General features: G+C 39.6%; 1 protein-coding gene across 4 annotated transcripts in view; it reads left to right on the top strand.

The window, feature by feature from the left end:
• Positions 1 to 8,167: 8,167 nt before the first annotated feature.
• Positions 8,168 to 24,407, top strand: part of Tanc1 (tetratricopeptide repeat, ankyrin repeat and coiled-coil containing 1) — a 227,218-nt gene continuing 210,978 nt past the window's right edge. For all 4 annotated transcript variants that reach the window (XM_076865486.2, XM_076865485.2, XM_076865484.2 and 1 more), the window contains exon 1: positions 8,168 to 8,316. The gene's annotated coding sequence lies outside the window, so the exon portion shown is untranslated. The remainder of the gene's footprint in view (positions 8,317 to 24,407) is intronic.

Here is a 24,407-nt window from a genome sequence, read left to right as displayed (position 1 = left end):
TATAAATTGTAATGCATATATAACAAATTAAAATTTAAAAATAAAAAAAAAGACTGGGGATGTAGCTCAGTGCTAAAGTGCTCCTGCATTCAATCACCACTAGCTGGAAAAAAAAAGATAACCATTTTAACTTGGGGTGCAGAAGAAGTTAAATCACTTTTCAAGGGCAAAAGGGAGAACTGAGTTGTTCTGGCTTTTAAGCCACTCTGCCATTATTTATTGTAAAGACCATTTTTTCTCAGGGGTCTTTGGATGTTATGTTTTAATCAACATCTTGAAACAGACTTGGCTTTTGATATATTTGTCATTCTAAGTGATGATACACAGGATACACAGGACTTTTTTTTTTCTTCTCAGCATGGTTTTTCCTACTATGTTTTCAGCTTCCTGACTTTTTTTTTTTTTTTTTTTCAGTGCTGGGGAGTGATCTACTGAACAATATCCCCAGCCCAACCATCTAATTTTTAAAAATTAAACTTGTTATTTTGACATTATTTTCAATATATACACAGTTGTATACAATTATGTAGTGAGATCTCCTGCAAAGACACAGTACACTACCACAAGGATAGTGATAGTCCAGTCAAGAAATAGAATATTTCCATCACAATAAGGATCCTGCTACTGCCATTTTTTTTTTTTTTAGTTGTAGATGGACACAATATCTTCATTTTATTTATTTATTTTTATGTGGTGCTGAGGATTGAACCCAGTGCCTCTCGTGTGCTAGGCAGTGCTCCACCACTGAGCTACAGCCCCAGCCCTGCGGTTGCCCTTTTGTAACCAATCTCCCTCAGTTTTCTTACAGTTCCCCAAACCAGTGTCTTGTGGCAACCACTAATCTCTTCTGTTTCTTTGATTTTATAATTTCAAGAAGGTCATTTAAATGGATCATATAGTATGTAAGCTTTTGGAATTGGATTTTTTCATTCATCATAATTCCCTGAAGTTAAATACATGTTGTGTTCGTCAAAAGCTCATTCCTTTTATTGCTGAATAATATTCTGTGGTCAGCAGGTATCACAGTTTGTTTGATCATTTGTCTGTTGAAGGGTATGTGGATTATTTCCAGTTGTCAGAAAAAGCTGTTATGAACTTTTTATGTAAAAATCTTCATGTGAGCTGGGCATGGTGGTGCATACCCAGCAATTTAGGAGGATCACAAGTTTCAGGCCATCCTCAACAAATTAGCGAGGCTCTAAGCAACTTACTGAGACTTTGTCTCAAAACAAACAAACAAACAAACACAACAACAACAATAACAAAAACCCAAATAAATAAATAAAAAGGAGCTGGGGATGTGGCTCAGAGGTAAAGCACCAATGAGTTCAATCTCTAGTACCAAAACAAACAAACAACAAGGACAAAACATGTGAACACAAGTCTTCATTCCCCAGGGTCAATGTCCACAATTGCTGGTTCGTAGGTAGTTTTTAAGTTTTGGTTTTAGCTTTTTTTTTTCCTCCCTAAACTCAAACCATTTTCCAAAGAGTCAGTGTCATTTTATATTCCCACCAACAATGTATAGTGATCTAATTTCTCTGATTTTAAATAATCAGTAAAATATAGTTTCACAGATTAGACCTCCCCAATTGCTATGACAATTCTTTGCCCAACAAGATGTAGGCCTCTAGTATCCCTGTTGACTCCTGGGGTGGGGTAGAGGTTGTGGTGAATTAAAAAGAAGATGAAGAGGCAAAGAGGACACAATCTTACTTTAACCCCCAGTGACTGCTGTCTTATTTTGGGTTGCTGACATCTTGTTTTAACCTGTTTCTATTATAATTGTATCAGTAATCTCCTTCCCTTCAGGTGGTCTTTTCAAAGGCACTGAAAACCGTGAAGAGGCACTAGATTGGCTGTGAAAGCAAAAAGAGGTTTAAGAAGAGCTTGGAAATCACTGAAAGGTAGCAGGGCTTTAGCTACAGCTCTCTGAGTAGTCCAATCAATCTCTACTAAGTAGCTGGTTTTTAGAGCAAACGCTCTAGGTAAGGGGTGGCTCTCTAATGAAGCCTGGTGGTTTAATTTCTCCTGATAATTACACAGTGTCCTATTTTCTCTTAGGCAGCCATGACTCCTGCAAAAGCCACTGAAACAGACATGACACAGGAAGATAAAGAGGAATAGAAGTTTACAGTTCAACAGTTTCTGCCCTAAATCTAATATGTTCAGATCTTTAATATACTGTTAGACAGAAAATACTTCTAATTATTGTATTAAAATCCCAAGACTAGTTTTAAAAACAGCCTTCTAAATGGGGTAATCCTTTTTACCCACACCTTTTGGCTTAGAAATAAGTGCTGCCTATTCTATGTTGTCCTTCAATGTACAATTCTATCAAATAGATTATCTTCTCATTGATAATACCAATAGTCCTCATCCATTTGTGGATTAGGTTGTGAATTGTCAAGGTGGAAACAGCAAACTGGGCTATAAAGTTTTTATTCTGGCTAAGCTTTCCATATTTATGTCGCTCTCACCCCCCACCGCAACCAAATCTTTGATTAGGTTCTAAATTCTTAATTTTCATTTCTTTGAATAAATATGCAGCTGCAAAACATTTTTCTTTTCTTTTCTTGGTACTAGGGATTGAATTTAGGGCACTCAATCATTGAGCCACATCCTCAGCCCTGTTTTGTATTTTGTTTAGAGACAGGGTCTCTGAATTGCTTACCACCTTGCCTTTGCTGAGGCTGGTTTTGAACTCAGGATCCTCCCAAGCTGCTGGGATTGCAAAGCAGTTTTGTTTATCACTTTGTCTCACAAATGTTTGTAGGGATTGACATTCATAATCTCACTAGTGTTTAACCCATGCTATTTTAGAGAATTGAAAGGATCATCACTAATAAGTAACTAATAAGATTGTAGTGGCACTTGCAAAGAATCTCAGCAATAATTTTTTAAAGGAAACATTTCCTTTACATTAATAATTGACATAATTAGGAATTTTCATATGTGGATTTGCATGAAGTAAGGCACACTTGTATAGGATATACTACAGGTGTCCCTCTTTAACATTAACACAGGAGAAAATATATATCTCAGAAGATGATTCCTGACTGCTACTGTTGGAGACAAGAACCTCCAATTTGCTCCAGATGAAAATCTGGCAGCTTCATTGGAGTTATTATCTATTATTAAATCATCTTTAAGTCAGTCTTCCCCAGAGTACAAGATGGGGCATTCTGGACAGCTCTGATCAAATCTTTATTCAAACCAAAGTGGTCCCAGGTAAACAGGGAAGGGAAATAGCTTATGTTTATTAAATAAAAATTAACTTTTGCAGAATATTTTCTAATTTATTAAGTGTTTTTTTTTTTGCCTTATTTCATTTAATCTTCTAATAAAACTTTGAGGCAGGGATTCTATGCTATCCTCCTTGTTTCATAGGTTAGGAGGACCTCAAATCTCACAAAGATCAAATGAATTCCCAGTAATCTCAAGCAGTGCCCTAGTCAGAGCTGGAGCCTGACTTCATCGTGACTTCAGTGCTTCTTTACTCAAAGCTTGCCAAAAAGAGGGAAGCAACACTCCTACGAAGGAGAATGTTAAAATGCATCTTTTATACTCAAATAATCCATTTCTTTTTCAGCTATCTTAACCAGATTCAACATTTTTTGGAGGGATTACTACCTGATAGATTAATTTTACCGTTCCTGAAGAGGGTAAAATCCTGTTTCCCGGTGAAGACTACTTTGCCACATGATAGTTCAACTAAATGTATCTTTAAAACATTCGTCAGATTGCCAGGCACGGAGGCACATGCCTGTAGTCTCAGCTAATTGGGAGTCTGAGGCGGGAGGGTGACAAGTTCGAGGCTAGCCTGTACAATCTCCAAAACAAAACAATAAATAAAATATTAAACGGCATGTCATCTTAACCTAGATTCTCCCAGGAATTTAGCTATTCCCATATTCTTCTGAAGAAATATAACCCTTTGAATCTGTCTCCCTGCTTTCTTCCCTCAGCAGATTCCTTATCAGTTTCAATAATTCACTGCCTAGCCCATATTGGATGAGTTTCTACAATATCGGCAGGCCATGTGCTAGACCTGTGGAGGGTTTATATGTCCCATGAGTCCTTTAATTTAACAGCTTCACTAACTGCATAGCAATGACTTTCCATGTGCCTGGATGAATGTCTGCCATTAGCCCACATCTGACCATGGTATTGGTATACTGCATGTGACCATGGATCGTTACACATGCAGGGACTTTGGAGGGGTATGTGATTTTATTGCTTTTCCCAAGTGATTTCTAACTATACTCAATTTATTTTATTGTTCTCTGTATCTTTAAAAATTCTTTTCTTCCCCAAAATGTAAAAAGGGAAAGGAAGAACCAAAGGAGAATGAATTCTATAAACACAAAAAATTTCCTCCAAAGAAGTAAAAACACGTTTGTGTGCTGAATTATTTTGAGTATGGATTCCCTTCCTTTCCTTAGTTCCTTTTTTGTTGTTGCCTTAGTTTTTATATTTAATTGCTACATTGTTTCAAACATTTCACTTTTTACTATACTACTCACTGGCTATGATCCTAACTTAAACTTGATTTAAAATCAAGTAGTGGGGCAGGATAGCTCACCTAGTATGTATTGAGACCATGGGTTCAATCCCCAACATTACAAGAAAATGAAAAAAGTACTTAGAAATCCAGACAAGGGTAAAAGCATACTAACATCCACAGGCACATTCTTCTCTCACTTTCTTCATCCTATTGCCCTGGTCTGTAACTTATACTGTAAAGTAACCAGTTAATTATTTCCTGTTTTATTTCACTCTATTGAGAAAAGCTTTGTTGGCAGAATTAAAATGGAATCTAGTTTTATTGTGTGTGTGTTTGAGGAATGCACACAGCATATAATGTTCATGTGGTCTGTATTTCCCTTTTTAATTTTTTTTTCTAGCTGATATAAACAGAAACGTAATAAATGAGCTTTTAAAATTGAGATGAGCAGATTCCCTCAGAAAAAAAAGCAAGAGGTGAGAGCTGCCCCACCCAAAATACAAACAAACCAACATCTAATAACTAACTAAAAACATCTTCTATGTTTTAAGGAGAAAACAGAGTTTTAAAAAATAATGAAATTGGACAGCAAGCCACTCACAACCAGTGCTCTAGAAGCAGGAAGACTCAGGGGTGAGGAGGGGGAGATTTCAGAGACTAGAGTTGCATGATTCTGATATCCATTTTTCAAGTTTAATACTTGTGTAATGATAAAACAAAGTGATTAAGATGCTTGTCCACTTCAGATATAAAGGAGAAAAAAATTTACCTTAAAAATTACTCAGATACTATAATTGGATTTGAAGAATATTTGGAGGAAAAATGATTGCCTTATAACTCTTTTGCCAAGAATTATTTCACATTTAATATTATTGATTTTAATAACTAATGTTTACATACCACTTGAAAATATTAGTCCAATATATATGATACCCCTTAAGTATTACAACACTCCAGTGTGAGTAGTGAGTCCACTTACCAGATGAGTAAGCCAAGGCCTCACAGAGCCTAAGCAGGAGTCACTAGCAAATGATGGACTATTTGGAGCCGTCTTCCTCCAGCTCCAAATCCCATGTTCTTTGTTATTTGTATATTAAAATATACAAATAGAGATTTACTCAAACCAAATTTAAGAAATGAAAATCTTTAGCTGCTTGGGTTTGTCAACCCATGTAGAATATACATGACATGTTTTATTTTCTTGATAACTTTACAAAACTGAATAATTGTATGGTCTCAAATTATTATTTTAGTGTACTTAAAAATTCCTGGTAATTTTTACTTTGTTCCTGATTATAGAAATAAAAATTATTTTGCTTAAAAAAGCACTAAAATTCATTTTTTGAACCTGTGCTCAGGCAATACTTTACATATTAAGTGCTTAGAAAATGTTTGATGTTTTTCTTTTTTTTCAAAATTGATCTTCATGAAAGCCCCCTTTTGTTTTCTCACCCACAAATTGTTTTTTACTCTGTGTTTTGGCCTTGACTTTTCTAAAATGCACCATTTTTACCCACAACTTAAGACAGCTCTGATATTCTTAGTACAACATACTGTATGTAATGGTAGCTGTTTAAAAACTGGAGATCAGATTGTGCATAATAATATATGTAGTTTGGATTATATAAACACTACAGGAAGAAGGAGAGACAGGGCCCTTCTATGTACAAATTTCAGATTGCTAGCTGCATGACTGTTTGGAATGTTAAGCACTCTTAACTAGGCAGTGATGAACTTACTTCTTTAATGATTGTGACTTCTGAAACTTTTTCAACTAAAAATAAAGATGCCAGAAATAAATGAATTTATACTATGTAATTTTCTACTTGCTATTTAGGGAGACCTGAGGGGAAATTTTTCATTGCCTTCAAAGTTCAATTTAAACTAAGTAATTTTATTAAAATTGGGAAATATAGCTGAGAAGAGCCAAACACAGAACAAAAAATTATAAATTTCATTCATCATTCGTTTCACCCAGTATGAATGGGTCTGAAGCAAGAAACTGTAACAGTCTATCTCCTTAGGGCTGTCTCTCTTTCATATTTCAGAGTAGACTGTTTTTGTCTTTTGTTTGGGTCCTTCTTTTATTATGTGGTTGCTGTCTGACTTTCCAATGTGCTGGAAGATTGGAAAAGTTTTTACACATTTCATTTCATATTTTTTTCACTCCTTTTGGAGTGGAGAATGAAGTCAATAGCTTCCCTGGTTTTCTTGGTTTGAATTTTTGTTTTAAATATTTGTATCTTGCTTTGTTTCAGTAAGACCTCAAGGCTGCGGATACATTTACTGCTCAAATATCAACATAGTCATAATCAAGTCTTTGGAACTACGGGTAAAAAAAAATCCAACACATTTCAGCCATCTTTTATTTATTGTAGAGAGGTTGTGTGGCCTTTTGCTTCCTGTCCCTTTCCATAAGAACTTTATATATGGACACCACTCCTGCTGGTATCTTTATATTGGGAAGCTCTGCGTGAGGTTGAAGTTTTTATGGGGGAAACTTGTTTAAAACACAGTTGTCTTTAAAGGCGGGTTTGCAGCAGCAAGGGTAGGGGTTGCCAATAAATCCATTTATAGCAACTTCTGTATTCTCTGCTCCAGGCACACCAATGGGAGACCAGCGTGTCATTCTCTCCAGCCACACAATGCAGCCGCGATTCTAGTTGACTCTTCTGTAAGAAAGGCTAACCCAAAGGGCTTTGGGGATAGAGTGGACTGGGTCCTCCGAGCTGAATTGGTTGCCTGGATTCCTGGTAGGATCTGGAGAACACAGGACTCCGGAATCCCTAGGCCATACTTTGACTTTTGCTCTGCTGGGAATAACAAAATATTTTGGGAGTTTAATTTACTGCCACCATCCGACACAATAATAGCATCATTGTCTGTTCTCCCCTTCCATGACTCCCTCCTCCCGCCGACTTCACGAAGCTGGCCCTTGGTGGACCTAGTGTGGATAGCAAGGGCCAGCCAGGGGAGGTAGAAGCAGTGCTGCAGACACCGCTCCAGGGTCTCCAGGGTCTCCCGGGTCTCTGGGGTAATAACTGATCCCCGAACGTCTCTAATTTGCTTTCGGGAAAGAAAAAGACCCAGCTGGAGAGTTGCATTTTTATACTTTCCATTTCTCTGAGCTCATTTTGTCCCCAGAAAATGAGTGTGTGTTTGTGTGTCTGTACAGTTAAGTTAGGGAGAGAAAAATCCAAGAAAGCCACACAGGCCAACCTAAGGCATTCACTGAAACTTCAGATCGGTTAATTGCTCCCATATGTCCTCCTCGCTGTTTTCAAAAGGCAGCAAAGAGGGAAGGCCAGGTCACTTTATTGATTTTTAAAAGGCTGCAAAAAAGACTATCATCCATCTCGTCCTGTCCTAGAAGGGCCCAGGCGCTTACCCAGGGGACCACTCTCTTCCAGGGAAGCTAGGGGGCCGCCCGCAGGGACCAGGCCCCAAGAGGACCAGCCCCGAGGCGTAGCGCCCGCGCCCGTGCCCCACGGGAAGTTCGCGCGCCTCGCCCCAGCGGGTCCCGGGAGCGGCCGCAGTTCCAGGCCGGGAGGGGCGCGGGAGGCGCGGCCGGGGCGGGCGCGCGAGAGGAAGGTGCCTTCGGGAACACGCGCAAGGGCGGGGATTCGCGCTGCCAATGAGGCCCGGGTGTGGGCCGAGCGAGGCAGGGGGACGGGCTGGAGCACAGCCTTCACTGTGGCAGCTGCGAGAGCTGGAGGAGAGGCAGCCGCGAAGCGCCGAGCCGGCCGCGCCCGGAGGCCTGGCTCTGGGGGTGGGGATCCACGCCGAAGAGCTGGAAACTTTCCCGGCAGGTAACTCCCGTTGCCGGGCCTCCCTGTGTCCAGGGCAGGGCCAGCTGCCGGGGAAAGAGATTGGAGGAGAGGGTCTCCGAGAGGAGGAAAGGGTGATGAGAAAAGCGTAAAGCCGTGTGAGAAAGTTTCTGGAGCGCCCCCTCCTCTGGCGGGCACAGTCGGGAGCTTTCCGGGGATAGGCACAGACATGTTGGGCGCTCCCGGCCTTGGTCTCGGCGCCTCTGGGGAGTCGGCGCCTACCCTGCAGTTTCCTGCGCTCTGGACCGAGCGGGTCACCGTGGACCTGGGCTGGGTGCAACCGGGAGCACGCGGGACAGGCTTGATTTTCGGGACCACCCCAGCCCCGCGCGCCTGCTAGTCCCCTTTCCCGCCTCCCCCGTAGTCCAGAGCTTGGAAGGGGCCTGAGCTGCGTCTGGTACCTGGGGCGGAGAGGCGGGGGAGAGGCACGCTGGGCACCGCCGGGTGGGAATAGTCTGGGGGGCGTGGATCGGGAAGTTGCAGAGTGAACTTAAGCCGAGGAGAATCCTTTTGCCCCTCTTTGGGCCGAAAGTCTAGTCTTCGTTTCCGAGAACACCGCCGTCAACATATCCACGCTCTTTTCTTTAATGGGGGTGGGGAGGGTGTGAGTTACGATTAGACCTTAACGGTATTTATTTTATTGGGGGGAGCTGATAAACATGAAGATTGTACCAGTATTGTGAGCCCCCTTCTTTTTTGAATGCAAGGTGGTTACTTTGTGGGTATCTAATCAGGACGCCGGGTCCTGGAGGACTTTGGGGTGCGGGGCGCAGCGCTAGGGGTGTGAGGGACTCCCCGCTTTGGCGCGGCGGCTTTCCGGAGCGGCTGGCGGGGAAGGAAGCCCTAGGCATTGTGTGGCGTGTTTGTAGACAGAAAGGTCTCTGGACTGGCGTTTTCAAAACTTAAACTTATTGTGTCAGGCTCCGGGAGGAAATGCGGTGGTGGCCTGGTAGAAATGCGGCGCCGAGGTAGAGGGGCAGAGGATGCCGGGCTTGGCCACCTTCTTCTTCCAGCTGGGTCGACATACTCTTGGCAGCCTCAGATCCCAGTGTCTTCAGTGATGGGACTCGTCACAGCGCTGTTTTCTGCTGTAATCTACTGGGGGAGGTGAGGAGGGCACCTTCATCTTGAACTTGACCCTAGGAGTGGTATCGTCTGGGTGGGTTACTAGGTAAAGGGAAGCTGAATCTTAACGTGAGAAGGACCTCATGCTGGGTGTAGCAAGGAAGCTCATGGTTCAGAATCTTGGAGGAAGGGTCTCCGGACTGTTGAGGTCTCTAACTCTAAAAATGCCAGACGCACCAGACTGCAGAAGTTAATATGTTTGGAAGAGGTGGGGGTAGGAGAGGTAAGGAGAAACCTGGTTAGTTGGCACAGAAGATTGGTATTTCTCTGTAGTGGAACTGAAGGCAGTCTGCATCTCTGCTTTCGCCAGATCCGATGCTCTCCCCCCCCACCTCCTTCCTGGGTCGTCTTTATTCCTGCCAGGCTGGCACTCCTGGAGGGGGGAGGGGAAGGAGAAGAGAGCAGTTGTGAGGCTTCTCTGGCCAGCCTGGAGGTATTTCAGATCCGCTACTAGGAAGATTCCTGGATTTTAACAGCTGCTTCTTGATTGCTGGGAATGAAAGAATTTATGAGCGTCTGAGAGGTGTTCATTATGGTAGTACTCTGAATGTTTAACTCATCTAAGCTAAGGATCTGACAAGGGACCTTTCAACTACAGTGCGTCTGTTCCTGCAAAGTTTGTGTCAGCCAGAATACTTGGTAGGTGTCAGTCAAAAAGCATCATAAATATATCCTGGTAGTTTTGAAATGAAAAATATGCAGGAGGAAAGAAAGAATGGTATCTGACATCCTTCAGGACTTCCTCCTAGGGTTGTTCCTGTTACCTGCCAAGTGAATACATTCCAGGCTTCATTACTTTTTGTAATTTGAGAATAAGGGTTGGGAAATAGTGTCATTGATTTTAATGGAGGCGGGAAAATCCAGAAATAAATTTAAGGTCGCTTTTCATAGCTGTCTTGCAGTTGTGGTGCCACAAACTTAACTTTTGCTGGAGTTTGGAAGCATTGGTTTTCCTGCTTTCTTGGTTTAACCACCAGAATGTCTAAATTATCATAATTCATGTTCATCATGGAGCTAAACAACTGATTCATAGTCAGCCTTTTTCTGCTTCCCATAACAGCCAAAAGAACATTTTGTTTTTTTAACCACACACAATTTATTTGATGCCATAGTGGGTTTTTGATACTGGCTGATTGAGGGCACAATTTTAGAGACAATGGAATTGTCTGTATGAAATTTTCCATTTTTAGGCAACTTCTCTTTGAGTTGCTGATTAATTTTTTATCTTCCAGGAAACATTAAAACCAGTGTCCCTGGGCTAGTAGAGCTATAATCCATATTATAATGAGGGTTGCTAGAATTACTGGAGGTTAATGTTATGTCAGTGTTTCCATTAGACCTTTCTAACCCAAATGTAAAGATTTTGTTTCCGTAAAGTTGACAGTAGGATAGACAGTCTCATAACTAGAGAAATGGCTTTATTTTTATTTTTGAGATGAAAAGTTTATCTTGGAAGTTACAGGAATAAATTTACAGAAAGGAAAAAGGTGGCATGCATACACACACACACACCCCACATACATATGGGGAGATTTATGAGAGTCCTTAGAATGCTTTATTCTGAATTGTATTATTATTATTATTATTATTATTATTATTATTATTATTATTTCATACTGGAGATTAAACCTAGGCGCTCTACCACTGAGCCACATCCCCAACCATTTTAATTTTGAGACAGAATGTTTCTGAGGCTGAACTTGAATTTCAGCCCCTGCCTCCCAGTAGCTGGGACTATAGGGATACTGCCACTGTGCTTAACTGAACTGTCTTTTAAATGCATTTTTCATTGGTGGTGAAATTGTGCTACATCCCCACCCCATCTTTAAAAATTTTTGATGTGCAAGGCTCTTAAGTTTTTCTGGAACTTGGTTTTCTCACCTTAATCATCTCTAACATGGAATTATGTTATAATCCTAAAGTTCTGTGGCTCTTCAAGAGTTTGAGAAATGTTGGAATTCTGGAGCTGTGTTGTAATTAGGACAGTGCTAGACTTTATGAAGGGCTTTGTTACAAATTTTATCCCTGAACACTCAGTTGAGTAAACCAAGGTCCAGAAGTTAGGTCAGTTTGCCCAGTATCATCTATGAATCATAGAGTTGAACTTGAATCTAGGTCTTCTAACTTGCCCTGCTCCCTTCCCCATACCTTTTTTTTGTTCACAGAAGTCACCTATGAATTGGCTAAAATCTGACAGACTAATGTTAACATGTGGCAGTTTCTCACAGTATTTCATTTATGGGTTATTTTGGTTTTAGAACCCTAGGGTTAACATCTATGCTTTGATGTCAGGGATTAAAAACAGTTCACTAATAATGGTAATAAAACTTCCTCCCTAGGAGAGTTTCAGAAAGTCACATACTCCGACTAATCATTTGTTTATTTTCAAGTTCTTTTTTATTAAGTAGTCTTCAGGTCTAACATGATTTATAATCCAGATGTGTAACGCAGACAGCATTCTTAAGGAAATCACTTCTCAAATCTACTTCTGTTTAGAAACAAGAAATGAACATATCACTTGCCTTTCTTCTGGATATCTTTCAGACTCATTATAAAGCCTGGATCAATATTCCTTTTTAGGTGTCATAATTCTTGGGCTCTTTCTACTGATGACTGGTTAAGTCTGATTTTGCAGTAGTTTTTGAGCTAACAAAATCCTTCCTTTATGCTGTAGTTTAGCGGTAAAGAAGTAGTAGGTTGCAGGTGACCATTTCATGATATCTCTGTTGGGACATATTTGGGAGCACTAAGTGCAGCTGTACACTCACTCTGGAAGCTGGTGTGGACTTGATTCCTTCTTCCCTCCCTCCTTTGGATTGAACCCAAGACCTTGTACATGCTAACTGAGCCTATGTTTTACCTCGGAGTGGTATCCTCAGCTCCCTGGATTTTCTTTAATAGGTTAAAAAATGGTATTATATGTAAAGCTACAGACTCATTTCTGTTTGAGCAACATGTCCATCTTCATCTTTTAGAATTTACTCTTAAAGGAATATCTTTTCAAAATAATGAGCAATGGGGGCCTTAGTACCTAGTGATTGCTGTGAGGAAGGTGTGGTAAATCTGAAGTTGGTGTCACTTTCTTGAGAAATGAGAGGAGAAAAGAGTATTATGAAGCAGTATTTGCTAGTGAAGCTGAAAGACAGTTACCAGTGTACAGAAGGGGACAAGAGCCCCAGAAAGGTAGGATGGCTGTTTTTTTTTGTTGTTGTTGTTGTTGTTTTGTTTTTAAATCACAGGAGTGGATTTTGAATGGGGAGCACTTTGGATGAAGAAGGCTCTTAGGAGACATGACATGATCTTGTGGAGAGTGAAAGAAGTTCTCTTTGTTTGCTGATGGAGTTGCCCTGCTAGAATAGGAATTGTCTTTGGGAGTGTCTGCAGGTATAATCTGTGATCAAGGAGAATGCTCTGGTAAGAAGAGTCCCATAGACAAGAATATTGACTAAGCCCAAAGACAAGAAAAGTGTTGCAGAGTTATGGCACAGTCCCTGGACTTCAGCACAGGTTTTGCCACTAACATGAGGAAATTTATTAAAAACCTTCTAGCCGCACTTATAGATAGATGTGAACCCAGTGTGTTCAGCTATCTAGTCTAGTGCCATGGTGACTCAGCCCCTTCCTTGCCCCACCCAGCACAGCTAGGGTTACACACCTCTCTTGGATAGTGGCTTATTACCTCTTTGGTGGTGGGATGGGGAAGTCCTTCAGAAACCCTTGGCTGTGACCTTTTCACATGAAGGTTACTCAAGCAGGATGGAACCCATTAACCTGTGTCCTGTTGAAGAAATATGAAAAAGATTATAAATATAAGGGTGCATACCATATACTTGCACAGTTTATAGTACAGTGTATACTTAATGTAATGTGCTTTCCCCCTGTTGCACATGCATGCATTCCCTTATAGATTCTTCTTTGGCACTGTTTTTTTTTTTGGGGGGGGCGGGGGATGGGTACTAGGGATTTAACCCAGGGATATTTTATCACTGAATGATTTTATTTTTCTTTTAAATTTTGAGATGAGGTCTCACTAAGTTGTTGAGGGTCTTGCTCAGTTGGTGAGACTGGCCTAAACCGGAGATCGTCCTGTCTTAGCCACCCAAGTTGCAGGGATTATAGGGCATATGCCACCACACCTGGCTTCTTTGGCACTGTTTTAGTGGTGGTTAAATAAATATCTTATACATGCCATCATAATTTAATTTAACAATCCATTTTGACATTTAAGTATGTTTGGAAAGAAATCTTAGATTATCAGAGCCACTTGGCTCTGATGTGATCTTTTTTTAAATCATTATATTCTGTCTATATATTTTTTAAAATATTCTTTACCTATACATGAACACAGTAATCTTTACTATTTTGTTTATTTATTTTTATGTGGTGCGGAGGACTGAACCCAGTGCCTCACATGTGCAAGGCAAACGCTCTGCCACTGAGCCACAACATCAGCCCCTCAGATGTGATTTTTGTCATCAATCACCACTTCCCAGCACAGTGTCCAACTTGCAGGGATACCTGGCTGCTGGTGGTTCCAGAACCTCATGTCCTCAAGAAGCTGCCTCTTTGCTCTTAGTTCCAATTTAGGAAAACCCTGGAGAGGACATTGATTGACCTGGTGCCAGCCAAAGAAGAGTTACAGTTGGCAGTTCCCATTAGACTCACAAGATGGGACTGTGGGGAGACAACTTATTCCATAGGGAAGGAGGGAGGAAGATAAACAAAGGCACTGTCTTTGTTTCCCAAAGTGGTCATAACAACATATCAATGTGCCAAAGGCTGAGAGCATATCTAATGTTCTTGTGATCCACATGCCTGTAGGTTGGAGAGCAGTAGAACCTGTCCACATGCTATGCAGGACTTTGAATAGCTGTTTACACAGGGTCTTGTATAAGAGGGTATTGAATTACTACTAAAAATGTAAGAGTTGGTCATTATTCCCACATAGCCCATTAAACTCCCCTCTTACTGCCATGCTTTGCTCTAAGTTATTTGAGATTAGTAACATCAATTATTAATGTTTTTGAGTGCTTGCTGATGTGGAATTAGATGTGTGAATTTAAAAAAAAGAATCTGTGGATATGAAATAGTGTAGTTCTTACTTCTCCTCTTATCCTTCATACATAGGGATGATTGGTTGCCCATAAAACAGCATTCTATGTCCTGTCCCTCTTGCTTCTTGTGCTTAAACCAACAACTGTTTATTTGTGTAGGACTCAAATTGGAGCAGACCTCCGCTGGCCTCTGCCTGGTTCCAGGCTCACATATGGCTCTGGCGGTTACACGATTCATTCTGTGATAATTTACCGTGTTTTACTTGCTGCCATAATTCTGCTTCTGATGAGTTTTCAATCGGCCATGCCCCTTAAGGGTAAGTTGAGTGTGTCCTTACCTCAGAGGAAAAACCACCTCAAGACTGTTTTCACAATATCACACCTGTTGCCCGTGATTGGTCAGTGAATAGGTCTATGGCACCTATTGGGTCCTGCCATAATTGAAACACAGGTAGTTAGCGCCAGAAGACCACTTGCACAGAGCGCAAAGACTGAAGATGCCTAAGACCACAATTTCTCTTTCATAACTGCTGAATTAACCAAACTTGGAAAGACCATGACTTAGGACCTCTGTGAGAAAAAAAAAAAAACATTTTTCATTATTTAAGACAATGATCTCTGAAGTGAAATGTGCCAGATCATCCAATATGGGAAGAAAGAAAATATTAGAACTTTTTCTAGAAAAAAAAATTAAGCCTTACTAATATGTATATGTGGGTTGACACAGATTGCCTCCTATCACTTAGGTTATGTGAGGTCATCAGAGGGAAGACTGGATACTGAATACCACCACTACCTGGTGGAATTGAAATGGTACCCTCATTCTTATTCTTGCCTTGGGTGAACTCTGTGCTTTTAGATGGATTTGTGGGTTATATTATTTAGGTTTAATTAAACTGATCCTCACAAAATGGGCAAGTGGCTTAAAAAGATTCTAGCAAAGAAATAGTACCATCATGAAAAATGTAGAGTAATGATATACTTGATGAGAGTATATGTGATTATAGAGTATATAGGAATGAGAAAACGTCTTGTCAGATTAGAAATGACTTTAAAATTTGACAAGAAGTTGGCACGAAAATTGTTTATGGGGTATTCTTCTCTTGGGACTCCTCCTCTTTGGGAGCTCTGCTTTCTTTCTGTTATTCTAATAAATTCTGTTACTTTGCTGTCAAAAAATTGTATTTAGATTTGTATTAATAAATGAAAATGAAGTAAAATATGGTTTGAATCTCATCCTTTAAAAAGTGTTTAATAGATGTATAATGTGCACGCATCTAATTCATAACTCTAGTGTTTTAATAGTACATAAATTACATACAGTTTATAACGTCTTTAAAGTGCTTAATTTTTTTCTGGATAGGCCTGCATGATCAAAAATGTTTGAGGTCACCATTTCAAACAATTTTACTCAGGTTTTTTTTTTTTTTTTTTTTTTTGTTGTTTTAGTTGTTACTTGCAGCTGAAGGTACCACAGCTGATAGAAGGACTGATAAAGACAGTGGCTGTCCCCATTTTTACTCTTTTTTTTTTTTTTTTTTTTTTTGTGCTAGGGATCGAAAAATACCAGTGCTGGGATTTTTTTTTTTTTTTTTTTTTTTTGATGCTTAATCCCTGAGCCACATCCCCAGCCCTTTTTTATTGTTTATTTGAGAAGGTCTCATTAACTTGCTTAGGGTCTTGCTAAGTTGCTCAGGCTGACTTTGAACTTTTGAACCTACTGCCTCAGCCTCCAAAGTTTACAGGTGCGCACCACCACTGTGCCAATTATTCTTAATTGGCAAGATTCTCTATGATCTGGCCCATGATTTTACATTTTGCCTCTGATGAGACTCTTTTCCCCTCCCACTACCAATACTGAAATTTTCATCCTCCTTCAAGACTTAGCTCAAATATTGCTTTCCCATGAATATCTTTTCTGATTTCTACCTTTTACGTTCCCACCCTCTGTCCCCTCCCCTTACTGGGGATTGAACCCAGGGGCACTTCATTTCAAACATACATTCCTAGCCCTTTTAAAAAAATGTATTTAATTTATTTATTTCATTTTGAGACAGAGTCTTGCTTAGTTGCTGAGGCTGGTCTGGCACTTGTGATCTTCCTGCTTCAGCCTCCCAAGTTACTGGAATTACAGGTGTGTGCCACCATATCCAGCAACCTACAGTTCTTAAACATCACTCTGTGCCAGTTACTGTGGGTGGGTCTCTTACTTCCAGCCCTTGGTCATCTTAGGAAAGCAGAGAGCTCCAAGATTCAAATCCAAATCATTTTTCATCCAAAGTGATTTTTTTTTCTCTTTTAAATTTTAAAATAGTTAATTGAAAAATGAAGATTGAATGAATTCTAGGCATACAATGTTATGGCTTGGTGTGTTTTATATATTTGTGGTATTTGATTACTATGATCAAATTAATTAATGCATCTCTGGAACTTGTTCATCTTATAAATGAAAATTTATACCTTTTGAGCACCCAACCTCCAGTTTCCCCCATTCTGTATCCCCTGTTTATTTATTTGGCAACTACTGTTCTACTCTCTGCTTCTATTAATTTTTCTTTTTTTTTAAAATGTTTTAGTTGTAGAGGGATACAATACTTTTATTTTATTTATTTAATTTTATATGGTGCCAAGGAATGAACCCAGTGCCTCACACATGCTAGGCAAGTGCTCTACCACTGAGCTGCACCCCCAGCCCAAATAATTTGTCTTTTTAAAGATTCCACATATAAGCAAGATAATGGTGGTAGTTGTCTTTCTGTGTCTGGCTTACTTCACTTATTTAGTAGGGTTTTCCAGGTTAATCCATATTGTCCAAAATGACAGGATTTCTTTTTAATGGCCAAATAATATTTCACTTTTATATCTACACTATTTATTTATCGTTTTATCTGTCCATGGACATTTAGGTTGATTGTATATCTTGACCATAGAGAATATTGCCACAGTGAACACGGGGGTGCAGATATCGCTTCGAGTTGCTAATCTTATTTCCTTTGTCTATATACTTGCAAGTGGGATTTCTGGATATTAATTTTAGCTTTTAAAAGAACTTCTATACTGTTTTCCATAATAGTATATTAATTTATACCATCAGTATACAAGAGTTCCCTTTCCTCCATACCCTTGCCAACCAACACTCATATGTCTAATCTTTGTGATAGGAGCCATTCTGACGTGTGTGAAGCGCTGTTTCATTGTGATTTTGATTTGCCAGAACTGTTCTGTGTGCTTTCACATGTGCTTACAGTTAGCATTGTCCTTCTTTTCGCATGGGAACACCGATGTGAGTGACCGTGAGAAGCTCCCTGAGACGATAGTGCAAAAACGTTTTTGGAGAGCTGGGTGCAGTGGAGGACGCCGTAATCCTCAGGAGGCCGAGGCAGGAGGATTGCGAGTTCAAGGCCAGCCTCAGCACTTTAGCAAGGCTCTACGCCACTTAGTGAGACTCTGTCTCAAAAATAAGAAGGGCTGCAGATGTGGCCTGGCAGTTAAGGGCTTCTGAGTTCAATCCCCCAGTACAAACAAAACAAAACAAAACAAAACAAACAGCATTATTGGACATTCCTAGGCAGGTGCAGGAAGTTCAAAGGAGAGTCTTCTTTCCTTATAGAGAAGATCAGAAAGGGTCTGACAGATGAGATAGGTGAAGATCTAAATGTCTATGAATAGTTAGCTGTCTGCAAGTGCCACTGAGTAGAGTCATGGGAGATGCTCCTGTGATATTGGCCTGAGCATCCCTGTTGGGAATGATGGACTCCACATTGCTCAGCTGAATTGAGTTATCTGTGCTTTTATCCCTCCATGAAAAGGGTAATTAAGGGTTGACAAGTTGTCAGCTTTCAAGTTGAGCCACATTAGATACTATATACTACCATGATGGAAAACAGACATTTCTCCAGAGTTTTGAGGGTCAGATGACGGAATGTATATGAAAATGTTTTGAACATTGGAAATCACCTCCCACAGGCAAATGAGATATCAAATTTTTGATTATTTCCCTGTAGCTATGAAACAGTCTATCTCATATTTCCTTGTTGGCCATTTTTTGGGGTGCACTTCCAAAGACTTTTAAAAACGTTATGTCTCTTAAATGGAACAGAGTACAGTTTTTCTCCAGTGAACTAGAGATGTTAGTTGAAAGTTGCCAAGAAACTTAGCCATGGACTAAGTACAATTTGTGATAAAGCATATCTTCTTGGAATCTGGTTGGTCAAGTACCCAAAGTACCCATTTGTAAAAATAGGACCACTTCTGATACATAAAGGTGGCAATATGGCGGGCTTTCAGGTAAATTCTGGGGAACCTTTAAGTATTACCTAAAAGACTTTCAAAGAGTTTTGATTTCCATAGTTTTTTGTTTTTACTGTGAAGCCACTAAATTATTTTGAAGTCTTTGGAGAAGGGTTGGGATACCTTTGAAGTATCTCCATATAGCTTTGAAAGTGAAAAGTTGTGTGGCTTGACAGTTTGGATGAATTTGAAATTTATCGCTTCATGGATTTACAAAATGGATTTGAATAAGTAAAATGTTAACTTCATTTGAGGGCAAGTTTGTAGTGGAAATTCATATTATGGAAAGAGATTGACATAAATTAAAACATATTAACTGAACAAGTAAGCATTATTATTTATAGGTGCAAAAGACAGAAATAGTGAGTGGCTCATAAATATTGCAAATAGATGCAGTTTTGACATTTTTATCTGAAGTTCTTGCATCTTGTATGTGACTTAAGAGAAACTTACTTCAGGGTAATTTTTGTATGTATAGCAGCAATTCCCAAAGTGAGTTCCATGGGAAATTGGTTATTAGGAAATTAATAGGTATTATACAGAGAAAAAAATGTTCTACCATCTATTAAGTGGAAAAAAATCTGTGTTTCCAAAGTAAACCAGTTATTTTTGTTTTTAACTGCAGGACTTTTGAACACTCTTTTGATTCATTCTGAATCCTCTTGAAGGAAGATATTCATTATTTCCCAAATGGCATGGGACTGTAGAAATAATCTTTGCAAAGCATCTTTTGGCCAGAATAATGATTACTGAGTTGTTTAATTTGTGATGATGATGATGATGATGATGATGATGATGATCTTGTACTGGGGATTGAACCTAGGGGTGCTGTACCACTGAGCCACATCCCTGCCTTTTTTTTCCATTTTGATGCAGAGTCTCACAAAGTTACCCAGGTTCTTCTTGAATTTGGGATTCTCCTGTCCCTGAGATTAAAGGTGTGCACCATCGTGTCTCACCTTTGTGGAATATCTTAAAGCAAATTCTAGATGTGTAATTTTGCATGGCTTCAGTGTGTATTTCTTTTTTGCAGTACTGTGGATCAAACCCAGGCCTGTGTATGCTAGGCAAGCACTCTACCACTAAGCTACATCCCTGGCCCTGCAATAATTTCTTAATGTTATCTAATTGTCCCCAAAATGTCATTTGTTACTATTTTTGTTTTTGGAACCAAGATTCAGTGAAGGTTTACATATTGCACTGTGGGTTGTTGTTTTTTTGTCCTTTTATTTAGTCTTTTTAAATGCAGAAAAATGCTATTTCACTGCTTCCCTTCCTCCTCCTCCTGACTTTTAGGAAAAAAAAAAAAAAACTTGTAGAATGTCCACTATTCTGAATTTGTTTCCTTGGTGTTGTTTACCTTGTGCCTTTGTTCCTTGTGTTTCTCGTGAACAGGTAAATTGGAGCTTAAGTTTAAAGGCATGATTAGATTCTGGTGAAATATTTTTGGTGCAATAGGTCCTAGACTATCTTTTTTTTTTTTTTCTTCCCTTTTTCACCCCCTGTGATTTGGCAACAGGCATTTTAGTTCAGCAATTCATAAGTAGCTTTATTTTTTAATGTAAAAAAAGTAACATTAACATATTATTGTATGGGGCTAAGGGTGTAATGCAGTGATAGAACACTTGCTAAGCATGCATGAGGTCCTGAGTTGGATTCCCCCAAATGCAAAAAAAAAAAAAAAAGAAGAAAAAAAAAAAAAAGAAAGAAAGAATGGTAAACCAAGTGTGGTAGAGCAGCTGTAATCCTAGGAACATAGGAGGCTTAGATAGGAGGATCTTGAAATTGAGGCCAGCCTGGGCAATTTAGGGAGAATTTGTCTCAAAAAACAAACAGGGACTGGGGCTATAGCTCAGTTGGTAGTGTGCTTACCTCACATGCACAAGGCCCTGGGTTCAATCCCCAGCACTGCCAACAAACAAACAAACAAACATAAACCCAAGCAAAACAAAACCTAATAGCTTTGAATTTGTTTGGAGATTCATTTTATTATTATATCAGGAGGATGCAATTTGAATTTATTACAGGCCAGATATGGTCAGAAGGGTATTCTCAATAGTTGGCCTGGTTAAATTGATATAAATTTTTAGTTTATTATATCTTAAGATTGTAAGCCATGTGTCATTGGGACAGTGGCTCAGGTATTAAACATTTGGTAGTTGAATTTTATTCAGAATGACAGGGTATCTGAGTTGTAATGGTAAGATACTATTCTATAAAGTCTTACTTTTAATACAGTAATTTAGGAATGTATAGTAATTTTACCACTATTGGATAAATTTTTAACAAAATATTTTTCTGATGAATTCTTGTGTTAATCTAAGGAAATACATTTAAAGACACCTGCAGGGTGGTGATTTTATGTACACGTTGTCTTAGAAACTCAGACATGTAAATAAAGGTTCCTATTGCTGATTTCACTAACTTAATTTGCTAAGTTTTTTCCCTTGATAACCTTCTAAGGGATTGTTGTATGTCTGGGAAAAATTAAACTTAAAGGAATTTTTTGTGTGTTAATGAATAATAGCTTATTATATATAAAGTAGCTTTACATGATGAATGGTAGCTATCATAAACCCTTTGTAACACATTCTTATATTTAATCTTTTAGTTGGCAGGGACACTATTTCATACATTAAAATTTGCCTGTTGTGAATAATTAGGTGCTTTGACTAGAGTAGGTACTTTGTAACTGTAGCAGTATAATAAAAATATACATAGACACTCTTTCTCCCTCCCCCCACCTTTTTTTTTTTTTTTTTTCCTTAAGTGTGATCTTGCTTTGTTGCCCAGGCTTGCCTCAAACTCCTGAGTTCAAGTGATCCTCCCTCCTTAGCATTCAAAGTACTGGGACTACAGACACATGCCACCATGCCCAGTGCTGTCTCTTTAAAACACAAATACATGGGTACAGTGAAAAAACTTAGGACTTTGTGTATGTGGTGCTCAAACCCCAGGACTTGTGTATGCTCCATAAGTGCTCTCCCTCTGAGCTGATTCCAGCCCCTAAATTCATGATCTTTGAAGCCTTCTGAACCTTAGATTTGCCTGTGGCTCTGGCAGTTATTTTCTTGACTTGTTTCTATGTTTGTAAAATGAGGGCAGTGATTCCTGTTTCCTGGAATTTGTGCCAAGACCAAAGGTGGAACGTTTATGAACTGCTGATCACTGTGCTTGGCTCATAGGTGCCCCAGACAGAGCCTCTTCTCCCTTCTCTTCTCTTTTTATTTTAAATTCAACTTTCTGGATCAGTTGTGGAAATGTTTATTTGTTCTGAGTCTTTTGAAAATTTGTAAGTTCTTTCAAGATAATCCCTAAACTGATTGCTTATATTAAAGCAATTAGATGCTTCCAAGAGTTTTGAACAAACAGCTAGAATGGTTTTAGATGGTGATTTTTTTTTTATTGGTTGTTCAAAACATTACAAGGCTCATGATATATCATCTTTCATACATTTGACTCAATTGGGTTATGAACTCCCATTTTTACCCCCAATATAGATGGTGATTTATAGAGAAGGAACTAGAGTACCAAAAAGGGCCTTTTATTATTGACACAAGAGTATTGCTAACAAACTGCTTTTGTTTTGTTTTTGTTTTTTTTTGAAAATCAGTATTTTAAAAAATCCATTTACTTACTCAGACTGTGAGAACATGAGAAGCTTCTCAGACCTCAGTAGTATTTTGCTCGAGTGTGGTTTAGAACAATAAACTTTATTTAGATGGAGCAAGTGTGTGTACCACACTCAAGTCATATGTGCATGTTTATTATGTTATTTATGAAGCCTGCTCTTGCCAGACAGGAGAGCAGACTCCCTAGGGAGATTCCAGATTCAGGGGAGGGGGTGAATCCTCCTTACTGACTTTGTGTCTTATTTAGCAGTGGAACACTTGCCTCGTGTGTGTGTGTGTGTGTGTGTGTGTGTGTGTGTGTGTGTGTGTGTCCCTGGGATTGATCCCTAGCACTGCAAAAACAAACAACAGTAACAACAAATCCATGTGACCCGGTGTGGTGGTACACATCTGTAATCTCAGCAACTCAGGAGGCCAACCTCAGCAACTTAGTGAGACCTTGTCTCAAAACAAAAATTAGCTCAGTGGTAAAGCATCCCTGAGTTCAATCCCCAGTACACCCCCCACCCCCTCAACAACAACAACAAAACCCAACAAAAAAACATGTAAAGGCAAAATTAATATATTCTAAGTTTTGAACCGGAGATATCAAGGAGTAGTGTGGAGACTGTTTGGACACTGATGGGCCCTGCATTCTTGGTGTTTATGGGTAAACCAAATGTCCTGTCAGGTGTTCACAAGTCTTGGGGTATATAGCTTTGGATCTGGCTTGTGCAGGGAAAGGTCTTAGCAAGACACAGAGTCACACTGCTTCCTGCCCATGTAGTACCCATTCCTCTGAGAATGAGCTTGATTCCCTAAGGACCCTCAAGTCTAGCTGCACCTGAGTTTCTTTCTTTTTTTTTCTTTTTTTTTTTTTTTTAAAAAAAAACACAGTTTTGTTTATCTCTTTCTTTCCAGAATGTGTTGTTTAAGGAAGGTAACCCCCCTCAACTGTGCAACTTTACGTACCAAAAAACAAGCCAGGAGAAATCAAAAGCATGATTTCCCCCTCTGCCATTTCTATAAGGACAGTGATTGTGTTCTGAGTCAATGGAATTCATAAAGAGAGATTGCTTTCACAGGGATTTTTTTGCTTCCTTCATTATGAGGAGCTTTATCCAGCTCAACAAATAGAATATGCTTATGAGTTTGCAGAGGTCAAAAGTCAACATGAAGGTATTAACTCTTTGACAAATTAGAAACTATTTTCCCATTTGCATTTGTCAAAGAGTTATGGAGGCCTTGTGTTAATTTTTACAGTAAATGCTTCTTTTTATTTTCTTTTTTTTCCTGGTACTGGGGATTGAACCCAGAGCTGCTTTACCACTGAGCTACATCCCTAGCCCTTTTTTTATTTTTTACTTTGAGACAGGATCTTGCAAAGTGGTTGAAGTTGCCCTCAAACTTCTCATTCTCCTGCTTCTGCCTCCCAGGTTGATGGCATTTCATGCGTGCATCACCATGCCCTGTTCAACAAACACTTTTTTTTTTTTTTTTTTGGGTGCTGGAGATTTAACCCAGGACAATGAGCTAATCCCCAACCCTTTTTAAACTTCTTAAATTTTGAGACAGAGTCTCACTAAGTTGCTTAGGGCCTTGTTAAATGGCTGAGGCTGGATTTGAACTTGCAATCCTCCTGCCTCAGCCTCCTGAGCTGCTGGGATTACAGTTGTGTGCCACCTTGCCCAGCAACAAACACTTTGAATGCTGTCCATGTGTCCTGAAGAGTTTGAGGCCCAGCCCTGTGTCTCAGTCTGAGGAGACTAGTGCATACAGAGTATTTATGGGAGGTGTTGGGGAGACACAGGTGCCACAGGAGAGAAGAGGAGGAGGAGGAGGAGGAGGAAGAGCTGGTACTGGGTCAGGGAACAGGGGAGGAGGTGAAGGATATGTAGAACTTTGCCAGGTGGGAAAGAAGGAGAGGAGCTTTCTAGATGAAGGGAGCACAGTGAGCAGAGACTGAGAGGCATGACATACAAATCATGTTTGG

This window comes from Callospermophilus lateralis, chromosome 9 (assembly GCF_048772815.1).
Source record: "Callospermophilus lateralis isolate mCalLat2 chromosome 9, mCalLat2.hap1, whole genome shotgun sequence".
Classification (NCBI taxonomy): domain Eukaryota; kingdom Metazoa; phylum Chordata; class Mammalia; order Rodentia; family Sciuridae; genus Callospermophilus; species Callospermophilus lateralis.
This window is presented reverse-complemented; position numbering and strand designations above follow the sequence as displayed.